Raw genomic sequence first — 11,381 nt, forward strand, 5'->3', positions numbered from 1 at the left:
AAAAAAAAAAAAAAAAAAAAAAAAAAAAAAAAAAAAAAAAGGGATGTTCAGTTCCCAGTTGTGTGGGCTTGAACAAGTTAGCTATCTCCCTGGCTCTCACTGTTTTTGTGAGTGAAATAGGTAAAATAAAATCTAGACTGCTACAAAATTAAATACCATGAAAGGATACACATAAATATCCTTGTTTAGTAACATACTTTACACACAAAAAGGAAGAGAAACTCAGCAATAAACAACCAGCCAGGAGCAAGCAAATGTAGGTCCTTAAGTGTTCTGTGGTCAATGCCAGTTCCAATGGCGTGTGTGCTCCTTAAGGATGTACGATTCCCCAAGGAAAAAAGGTAAGTCTCATACAACATACAAAGACTTGTGGGAGCCAAGCTATAGTTTCTTCTCAGCCTTTTCTCCCAAGGCCTCAGTCTTCCTCCCTATGGTAGTGTCATCCCAAACTGCCTGAACTCCCTCAATTCCTCTGTCATGTCTGTCTCATCACTTTTTGCACAAACCAATCCGCCCACCTAGAAAATACATTTCCATCTTAATTTCCTGAAGGAACTAAGACATTTGTACATACTCATGGGCGCCCACACGCACACACACACACGCACGTTTACTCAGTTGTGCCCATGCTATACCACAAAGATTCTAAAAACAGGGTTAGCCCCCAAATGCAGTTTCACAAATGACCTTCAGGAAATAAAATAAACTCTCAAAATCACATGCAGAATTTTGTTTATATGCGCCTTTGCACGTTTTTCGAAAAAAGGGGTTTGCTGCTTTGATCACATTCTCGTGAGGGTCTGTGATCCAAAACAAGTAAGAACTATTGTTGCAGTTCTGGGTGCAAATCACCACTATACTGAGACATTGTTTGCAGGGATCGTGTGTTCCTGGCCGCTAAAGTGTAGAGTGCTCAAAAGGTATTTGATGCATTTGCAAGAGAACATCCTCTGGGTACCGGAAATGATGGAAAAGTGTCACACGAGGAAAAGTAACATTCATAAAACAGAAAAGTCCATCCTTGCCCAACTGCTATAAACTAAAGCTTGGTTGGTGGAGTTTACAATTTGCTAATAATTAGTGCTTTTCTATATACAAAATTAATTATAGCATAATAAAATCCAATAGCATTTGTTCTTAATTCTCCTCTGATCTGCATTCTGTTGTTTATTCTCATTTGTTCTGATAAGGTCCATTGTCTGTAATGTTGCTTCATAAAGGGTAAGAAATAAATCAATGGTATTTAGCTTTTCTAACCATCTGGTCTGGCAAACATCCCAAAATTAATGTTTAAATCTGGGTGCAGTTCATGTATTTTGTCTTGTCTTAGGGAATATCTCTGGAGAGGGGAAATGAGGGGTAGGAATTTCCCTCTAATCTCACTGAGAAATTTGATCTTTTTGTGGATAGTGCTCTATAAATACTGTAGGTTTTCATTACATGTTAGGAGGTTCAGTTCTACAACAAAGGCCATGATTGGTCAGTTTGAAAGCTCTCGCTTAGGACACTTTTATTTTTTAGAGAAGGAGTTAGCAGACCTTTTCCACTAAGTGGCTATGTAGTAATGATTTTAGGCTCTTCCGACTAGTTTCTGTTGCAATCACTCAGCTCTGCTGTTGGTGCGAAAACAGCCATAGACAACATGCAAAGAAATGGATGTGGTTGTGTTCCAATAACATTTATTTACAAAAAGAAGTTCCTCCTTAAGTCAGATTACTGAGGTTAGTTCACCAAGGACCCTGCAGCTTCCTCCTGATTCTCCTGGGATGCTCACTCTGAGGATGCCTGCCTAATTAAGAATAGTATTTAACTCAGCCTTCTAGAACCTCCATATCCTGACACTGAGCGGCTTTTCCTGCCTTACCCTGCTCTAACCCCTCCGTGTATGGTCTGCTCCCACATGTATCTTCTGTGACAGTGTCACCGGTGGGACATGTAGCTTCTGTGACACCATGCTGCTGCTTGGTGGTTGGGGTAACTGGAGAGTGAGAGGAAAGAAAACACAACGATTCTGGAATTCTGAAGTAGGATGAAGAAGAGGTATTACCTTTAGTAGAAAGGCTGAAGTCACAGTAGGAAACTTATTTGAAAGAAAACATGAATCTCTCTAGCATAAAACCATTGCAGTCATGGAAATCCTGTCTTGTGTAACCCTCCCTTCCTTTGCACATCTCTCACTTTAGCCTATTGGACTGACAAAAACCCCATCCCGGTTAAGTTCAACTCTGATTGCTCTGTTCCTCCCCCAGGCTGAACACGGCTGGGAAAAGCACACAAGTTCAAATGTGCACCACTCTGTACCAGGCCCCTGATTTTCCTTGGAAACCACATCCGTTTCCCTAATCTATCCACTTCCCCACAACTAGAGGACCATTTGGAACCTCCTTCTCTATGCTCATATGCCCCACATTTCTGCTTCCACCTTCACTTGAGCCGTTGACCTTGCTTCCTATTCAACAGGGAAAGAGAAACAATGAAAATGCAACCCCCACAGCTTCTTGCATCACCACATCTAGCCACCTCTCTGCCTTCTTGCACGTGCATTCTTCCAAGCTTCCTATCATCCTGCAATTCTTTCTCTTTCCCTGTTTTCCCTCTCCACCAAATAACTCCCAACAGTTTGTATGCATGCTATCATCTCTCCCAGAGGAAAAAAGAAAGAAAGAAAGAAAGAAAGAAAGAAAGAAAGAAAGAAAAGAAAGAAAAAGAGCCCTTCTCTTCTACTCACAGACCCCCTCCAGCTCTAAGTCCACTCTGGTTTGGTCTTCCTTTTAGAAGTCGTTTGCATTCATGGTATTCATTATTTTTAAGTTTCATCTCCCTGACTCTGAGTTTTGCCCCCACCATTGTACTGAACTGGCTCTTCCAGGTCCCCAGTGACTTCTGCATTGCTAAATCCAGTGCTTAATTCTCAGTCCTTACCCCTCACCTCCCTTCAGGGTTTGACACTCTTCAAACTCTTTCTCCATCTGGCTGCCAAGATTTCACACTCTCCCAGTTGCCCTATACCTCCATGTCCACTCCTTCCCTGGCTCCCTTGCGAGTTTCTTGTTAGGTCCCCAACATCTGCACCTTGGCATGACCCAGAGCTCAGTCCCTCAGGCCTCCTCTCTTTTCTCTCTGCACACACGACCTCGGCGATTCATCCGGTTTTGTGATTTTAAATATCATCTATAGGATGATGACTCCCAAATTTACAACCCATCCCAGACCTTCTCCTGCACTTCAGACGCGTGTGCCCATCCTCTTGCCTTATTTCTATTTCCACTTGGATGGCCAGTAGGTATCTCAAACTTACTGTATCCAAAACCTGACCCCCTCCCCAAACCTCACAACCGTCAGTCTTTGGAACCTCAGTTAATAGCAATGTTTTCCCTCCTGTCTTTCAATTAAAACTTTGAAATTATCCTTCATTTCTCTCCTCATATCTGGCCTATCAGCCAATTCTTTTGGTGCTACCTTCTAAATATATCCAGATTCTTACCTCATCTTCCGCATCTATTGCTTCCACCTTTCACAAAGCTATTGTCTCTTGACTAAATTATTACACTGGTTTCCTAACAGATGTCTCTGCTTCCACACTTGCCCACACACTCTGCATTCTAGTCTCAACACCCGCCACATCATGTCATCCCTTCTCCGAAAACTTTCCGTTCCATTCCTGGCTCATCAGAGACCACACCACCATCTTTAGAGAAGCCTGTGAGGATCTCTACATCCTGGCATCATCCTCTCCCCTCTTCTCCTGCTCTTCTGCCTGTCTGGTTTCTGTCAAGGAACACTTGGCCCTGGTGAGCATTCCGACAATGCTGCTGCCTTAGAGCTTCTGCACTCTGTTTCCTGTGCCCACAAGGCTCACTCTCTCACTCCATTCAGGCCTTCATAGCAGTACTGTCTTCCCTGTGAGGTCTTCAGCGACCACCTTATTAAAAGTTGCACCCTATCCTATCCTTGGTCACCTTTTCCTGCTTCCTTGTGTCTATAGCACTTGCACCAGCTGACTCAATTTCAGCCTCATTCTACTCCATGGAAGTCCGGATGTGGCTGTGCAGCTGAGGCAAAGTCCTGTCATGTTACAGCCTCACACCCCTGGTTGCTGCACCAAGAACTAGAGTAAAAATGGCCCAAGAAGATGTAAGACAGGACATGTGAGCACCCAATACAGATGTCAACTGGCATAATCATACTAAAAAATCAGTCTGCAGTTTCTAACCTATTTAAAATACTGCCTCTCATGACCTTCTCAAAACTGATTGTATGAAAATAGATTTGGAAACAGACTTCCCTTTCTCTATCTGCTTAACCTTTAAACCAGCACATTGATCTTCCATTCACTATTTGCTTTTTGTTTTTTTAAGAATTAAAAAAAATTATGCTTACCCTACTGTGCCTTCAGTCCACAAGTGAAAAATGTACTTGACTCTATTGACGTTTGTCTAATCCCAATGCTCCAGTTTGTTGCACCTCTGGAAAGGTGACATTTTCTGTGAGGGAACAAGGACACAGAATTTTGCTATACTTAGTTATGCTTTTGTTAGGATGCCTTATCAAATAGATTTTTTAATTCATATTCTAACAACTTGGTGTAACTAAATATGGAAGCTATGTCCCTCAATATGTGCATTTGTATGTTTACATGTTTTCCAAAATAAAGGGAAAATACATAATATTTGGGAATAAAATATGAAAATCATTTTCACAAGTTACAGATGCCCTGATAACTCAGAAGTGGTGAAATTATATAAGGTCATCTCTAATGAGTGAAAACATTTTTGGTTTCACACTTCCCACATCTTATACTCTCTTTATAGGAATTATTTAAGATCTGAAGATTTTAAGAATCTTTTAAGTGGTTATTTATTTAACTATCAGAACCTAGTAAATACATCTTTATACAAGTTTGGTATTACTAAGCTTCCATTTGACACAAAGGGACTTTGACATTTTTTAGGTTGATAGCTGAAAGACATTTCTTATAACTCAGGGCATTCATCATAAATTCTGTTGTTTTATTTTCTGACCACTATAAATCAATCTACCTTAACATATTTTCCATGTGGCAGAGATTTTTTTTGTGGGTTTTATGGTATAATTGATCTCAGAACAAAAAAAAAATTAGAAATGTATTCACTTTGTAGGCCAGTTCAGGGATGGAGTTCAGCAGTAGAAGCATAATAATTTAAAAAATATGTCTCACTAGCTTGCAGTATTCCAAAAATCACTAGGAAAGTAATTTGAAATCCTAAGCTCACAGCGGTCACATTAATTATGTGCACATTTACCATAACACCTTGCCTTCCATACCAGTGTGGAAAAGACAAGAAGAGACCAAGTAAAAACTCATTTATTGGAACCTGGGTACAAAGTGAGGTATGTGACTCTGACCTGACCACTCACAGTATCAATCCAATGGTCATGGTCACCAGTTCAGGAATACATACAGGGGCCACCATCCCTGGATTTTTTCATGCAGAAGCTTTTGGGAACTTTTTCATTCCTGTGAGTTCCCTGAATTGGGATGATATGAACTTGAGGCTATGTATAAACATATCACCTGCCACATGGAAAAGTTTACATAGAGTAGGAGAGAATGAGACCAACAAAGACAGGTGTGAAATAATAAGAAATATATATAGTTCCTTCCTCAATGGTGTTGCACCTCTCCTTATGTTACAGCCTGTTCCATAACTAGAGAAAATGGAAACAGCAGATAAAGTGATAATTTGGAAAACACGAGAAACCTAAATTCCCTCCAGACAATACATATCAGATGAATGAGAAAAACCTGCATCAAAATGGGTAGGAGAGCCTGAGACACAATCTCACCTGAAACCCCAGCCCCAGTGCAGTGATCCACCATCAGGAGGGAACTCATAACCCCCAGCTTCCTCAGAGAAGAAGTGCTTTCCCCACATTTGGTACCCAACTTTTAAGACCTGTGCTGAGAGAAGTCCCAAAACATCTAGCTTTGAATGTCAATGGAGCTTGCATAGACAAGACCCACAAGGCTATAGTGCCCTGGGAAACAGTTCCTAAATACTTCATTCAGACACCCTGGCTCTACCTCAGGGCCCAGTACAGAAGCAACCAGCTCAAACCAGTCTTTCTGTGAGAAAGGCCTATTAGTTTATCTTCAGAGCTGTGGCTTGAGGGGCAGGCTGCTAGTTCAACATACTTCTAAACACCCTCTGTAATCCTCTCCAGAGACCTTAGAAAGGTGGGCACTATCTTTGTGTCCTCCTTCTGCATGAAGATACATATATTAGTCTCTGCCTCTTGTTCCTGCTGATATTTAGTCTTTGATCCTGATTCCTCACACAAAACTCTTAAAACCCGTGTAACTTCCTGTAATCTCTAAAGCACAAGGTTCAGAGAGCTTCCAGTTTGGTGAACACATCCACCTGCCAGGAGGGTGGCTCATCCCAACTCCATAAGGATAGAAGCTTCTGTACGTACGTGTGTCCCTTCCGGACCTCTGCCTGTGTATCTCTTCATCTGAATGTTCATTTTTATCCTTTATCATGTCCTTTATTATATAATAATCCAGTAACTATCGGTGAATGTTTCCTTGAGTTTGATGAGTTTTTCTAACAAATTTATTGAACCCAAAGAGGGGGTTGTGGGAACCCTGATTTATAGCTAGGCAGTCAGAAATATAGGTGACAACCTGGGACTTGTGACTGGTATCTGAAGTGGGGACAGTCTTGTGGGATTGAGCCCTTAACTTCTGGAATCTGATGCTATCTCCAGGGAGATTGTGTCAGAATTGAATTGAATTGTGAACACTCAGCTGGTGTTGGAGAATTGGGCAGTTTGGGAATAAACCCACAACCCACACCTCTGATGTCATAAGTGTTATTAAGTGTGGTTTTCCCCCCAACAGCAAGAGATCAAGAGAAAGGGAGTCTTGGTTACGTTGCTGGAATCCTGCAATCTTGTACCTGAGTCTTGCTTATACAGCAATAGTAATAATAATAATAATAATAATACAAGTTCCTTTGTTTCTTATGGTAGAGTTATGTTTGTGTCACTTTTAACTAAAAGAAACTTGATTAAGAGACAATGTAAGAAGTTAGTAAATCAATGGACTAATTAATTAATGTGTGATTAACGAAAAAAAAACTCCCCACTACTGGGACTATTAACTATTTAGTATGCAAATTATTTAATGGTAACTTAGAAATCTGAATAACCAGCATTTTCCTACTGTTTTAAAGCACTCTTAGCAGTATACTTCAAACCAAATGCTTTACTGCTTTATCTTTAAGCACACCATGTCAGAGGCTTAAAACAAGGGCTGCTATCAAGAAAATGGATTTCAAGACACAAGAAATAAATCACAATGACCTCCTTATTTGAGGAAAGTTTCACCTGCAAAGAAAGGAAAAGGGGAGTGTGGGAAAGTGTCTTCCAGAAAATTATATTTTCCCAAAGGTCATTTTGAATTTTAACAATTTAATCAGACATCTGATTCTGATTTCAAGATTCAGAGGAGTTCTGAAGTGAATTCATAGAGGTTCACTTTATTATAAACAGAAAAACTTGTAGTCATTCAAATATTAATGACAGAGAATATCACCATTAACGGTACCGAGCAGAAACCAGGAGCCAAATAAAGGAGAAAGATATTTTGTCACTCATCAATTTTAGAGTATTTACCACCCCCCAGGACCATCCTAAAGCCAAAAGTGAGGAAATATTTCCTACTTTTGCACATAATGATTTTTACTCCCTTGCTTGCATGATCCGGGTCTCTGAAACTTGGTTTCTGTTGACGTAGCTACAGAAAGCCTTATCAGGGTGAAATATACATCTTTTGCAGGTATTGATGCGATCTCTGGTTTGGGGTTACCAGTGACCTGAACGAAGAGAAACTAGGGAATGCATGGACAAGGAGAGAGCGGAAAGCATAGAGCTGCCCTAATGCCGTTGCTCTGTTCACAGTGAGGATTGAGCCATTCTAATCCCCTTGGATTTTTTATCTACCAAAACAGCTTGGGCCCATCAGCAAATTGCAGTGGCATATGGTCCAGGTTTACGAGTAATCTGGCACATGATTAAGGCAAGGGGGATGTCATCCTTCAGCAAATACTGAAAATATTACAGGAGAATTTGGTGGGGTTTTAAAAAGTCAAACTGATAAAAATTATAATTATTAAATACATTCAAAATTCAACAATTTGGAATTTATCACGTTAAAATTTTCTTCAGATGTAGGAAGTTACCATGAGGGAGAAAAAAACCCATGCCCAACGTGTTTAGAATTAGTAGTTCTATTTCTCTTCTGTAGAATTAGTGACTTGAATGCTGGGTCCCATCGGGCTATATACACTAGGCGTGGATTTCATTGCAGACCGTGTTTCTACTTCGTGGCAATCAGTTCGCTACTCTAGGGTCCCAGTGATGAGGGGAAAAAGTTCAAAGAGAGGTTGATGTGCAGAAAGGTATAACGACAGATCATATCTAATATAACCTCCTCCCTGGTCCTCAAGCTGTAGTAAGCCTCCACCTACAGCATTGGTTCTTACCCTTGGGCAAATTCTAGATTCACCTGGGGAGATTTTTAAAAATATCAATGCTAAGAATCTTTCCCAGAGACTCAGATTTAATTGGACTTTGGCGAGGCACAGGAGCTGGCATTTTTATATAGGTATCCTAGTGTGTCCACTGTTCTGACAGAGCTTCGACCCTTTGAATTAGGGCAACTCCCGTGGGCTCAGCGGTACACAAAACTACTGGATAAAAACGGAACATGTCTCTCTGGAAAACTAATGTTACTCAAGGATTTGGGGAAGAAAAACTGGCATTATTTTTCTTCCTCTTAAAAGGATACTGTAGGTATAAGACATTATACAGATGTAAATACACAGTAAAGCACGAAATTCACATGAGATTTTCAGGTGAAGCTGTGCCCCCAATACTTTATTCGTTCATCTTTCTCTTCCTTCAGAGACATATTTTAAGTAATAAGATACATCAAATATTATGAGTTCATTGAAACTACCTCAGTGCTTTCAATTTCTCCCATTTCTTTGCTCATACACAACAATCTAATAATTACATACCTGAATATCTATCTAATAACCAATTTAACAATATTTGTGTGTCTGGATGTGTGTGGATGAGTTGATCTTTTAATCAGGAAAAAGATTTTGAAAAAAACAAACCCCTTAATACTCAACTGCATCTAGTCTCGAACAAGTTTAGCACTTATAGGTACAGTTACATAAGCCTGATTTACATTCTAATTCCTTCACAGATTATTCAGCATTTATGAGTGAGAGAAGGCTCAGTAGCAAATCGAGCAGCAGAAAGAAAAGAGGTAAAATTTTTTATCTCATTCTGCTTAATACTGCAGTGTTCTTTACAGCCACAACATAGAATAAAAATTTTTTCAGGTTTTCTGGTTGTTTCAGGCACTGTATTCTTCCTCTATCAAGTTATTTCTCATTGGATTAAAGCTAGTTAGTAATGCAGAAATGCATGACCATATAATTCAATCTGTGTATAAAAGAGATTAAACTTCCCTGAATTTCCACCTTCAGCACATGCCATAGGAGAAACAAGCCAAGTTTAACTTCACTGTCTTTTAGTCTTTGACCTTGAAAACAATACCGGCATTTGCTTCAGTAGGGTTCCAGCAACTACCCTTACCAATGAATGACCTTATGTTTCTTCTATTGTCTCTTTAGGGTTAATTAATCAAAATTAATCAAAATAATCAAAATTATTTATTGCTTCATTTTTACTACAGCTTCCGGGGGTGGGGGGGGAGGCATAGTTTTATTTTACTCTCATCAAATTAATTTTTGCAAAATCTCCTGCTGAGTAAATCAACCAGTGACCACTTGGCCAGCTGCAGCGTCAAAGCAGCATCACACCATCATGTGGAGACCCCCCCCCCTCACCCCCCACACTGTGTGGGCTTTTAGGAGGGCTCTGTGTCCAGTAGGACAAACTGACCCAGGAGAGCAGACATGAGAGATTCACGACTATGGCTCTGTTGAAAAAAAAAAAAAATGTCTCAAGTTTTCATTTAAAATATTCGGGTTGAACACTCAACATCATTTGGGAAACCCCACAACCTTAAATCAAGAATATGTCACAGGAGGTTGGACTTGATCTTTGGCATTGGAGCAAAATCTTGAAAAGGCCACAAAGTTCACTGGTGCGTGGGGGAAATGAGAGGTGGTTTCCAACATTGGAAGGAATCAAGTCACCTCCCCCACATGGAAAGATCAGAGTAGATTTTGGTGATCTGCGAGGAAAGTCATTTCAATGGGTGGGAGCTGTTTTGCAGTCTGTGGATTTTGAAAGCAAAAAAAGCAAAAGGATCATAGCATGAGGAAACTGTAGGCTGGGCCAGAATCAGTGTTAAAGTGTTGGAAGCGATTTTCCTGGCTTTCCCATGAATCATGCACATTCTAAGGGTATTAGAGTGAAGTTTTGGAAAAGGAATGAGCTACTTACCCCCAACAAGATGTTTTCAGGGCTGATAGAGAAGGAATTAGAGTCAACTGGGGCGGGGGGTTGGGGGGGAAGCCAACATTCATCTAAAACACAAGATCCCAATGCAAACCCAGAGAAGAAACAAAATAGCAGATTAGGTAAATCAAGGGGGTTTGCTGATAGAGATCATAGCCAAATTATCCATGGGCACATTGGAGACAGTATATTTCCTATTAATTAAGTAAATTAAAATAATTTCATGTTAATATTTCTTATTCATAACTCATGTGCACTCAGGATTTCTGGGAAAATTGAATACTGAAGGCAGTGATTGTCATTGGAACCCAAAGTTTACAAAGTCAAAGAAAATTCAGGAAAGGTGCAAACTAACTAGAAAGCACAGCCACACACTCCCATAATGTTTTACCTTTTCCCAGGTTGAGTAGATTTGAAACAGGAAAAATATTTGTATTATTCACAGAATAAAAAAAGAACATCCTATATTTCTGCTTAGTGTGTCCAGGTGTAGGCAAAAAATTGATATAAAAAAAAACACAAAAAACACTTGTTAAAAGTAACCAGGTAGAAATGTTGCAGTTTTTATTAAAAGCAAGGAAGGCTTTTCACTTTCTAAGGAGTTAACTAATTCTGAAACTGGTATAAGCTTTCTGGGATTTTTAATCAATATTCTGCTTGAAAGCCTGGTTAAATTAATATATATAGTATATTATATATTACATATATACACTATATATATAGCATATAATTTGTAGCTAGAGCTCTGATATATATATAATTGTATATAATTTGTAGCTCTAGCTATATATATATATATATATATGCCAAAGATCAAGATATATATATATATATATATATATATATATATATATATATCAGAGCTCTAGCTACAAATTATATACTGTCCTACCAGA

General features: G+C 39.5%; 1 long non-coding RNA gene across 2 annotated transcripts in view; it reads left to right on the forward strand.

Annotated features, from left to right (window-relative positions):
* The window catches only part of LOC125923669 (uncharacterized), a 69,792-nt gene that overhangs the window by 5,538 nt on the left and 52,873 nt on the right, over positions 1 to 11,381 (forward strand). For both annotated transcript variants that reach the window (XR_007458123.1, XR_007458124.1), the window contains exon 2: positions 9,260 to 9,322. This is a non-coding gene — a long non-coding RNA (uncharacterized LOC125923669). The remainder of the gene's footprint in view (positions 1 to 9,259; positions 9,323 to 11,381) is intronic.

This window comes from Panthera uncia, chromosome B1 (genome assembly GCF_023721935.1).
Source record: "Panthera uncia isolate 11264 chromosome B1, Puncia_PCG_1.0, whole genome shotgun sequence".
Lineage (NCBI taxonomy): Eukaryota > Metazoa > Chordata > Mammalia > Carnivora > Felidae > Panthera > Panthera uncia.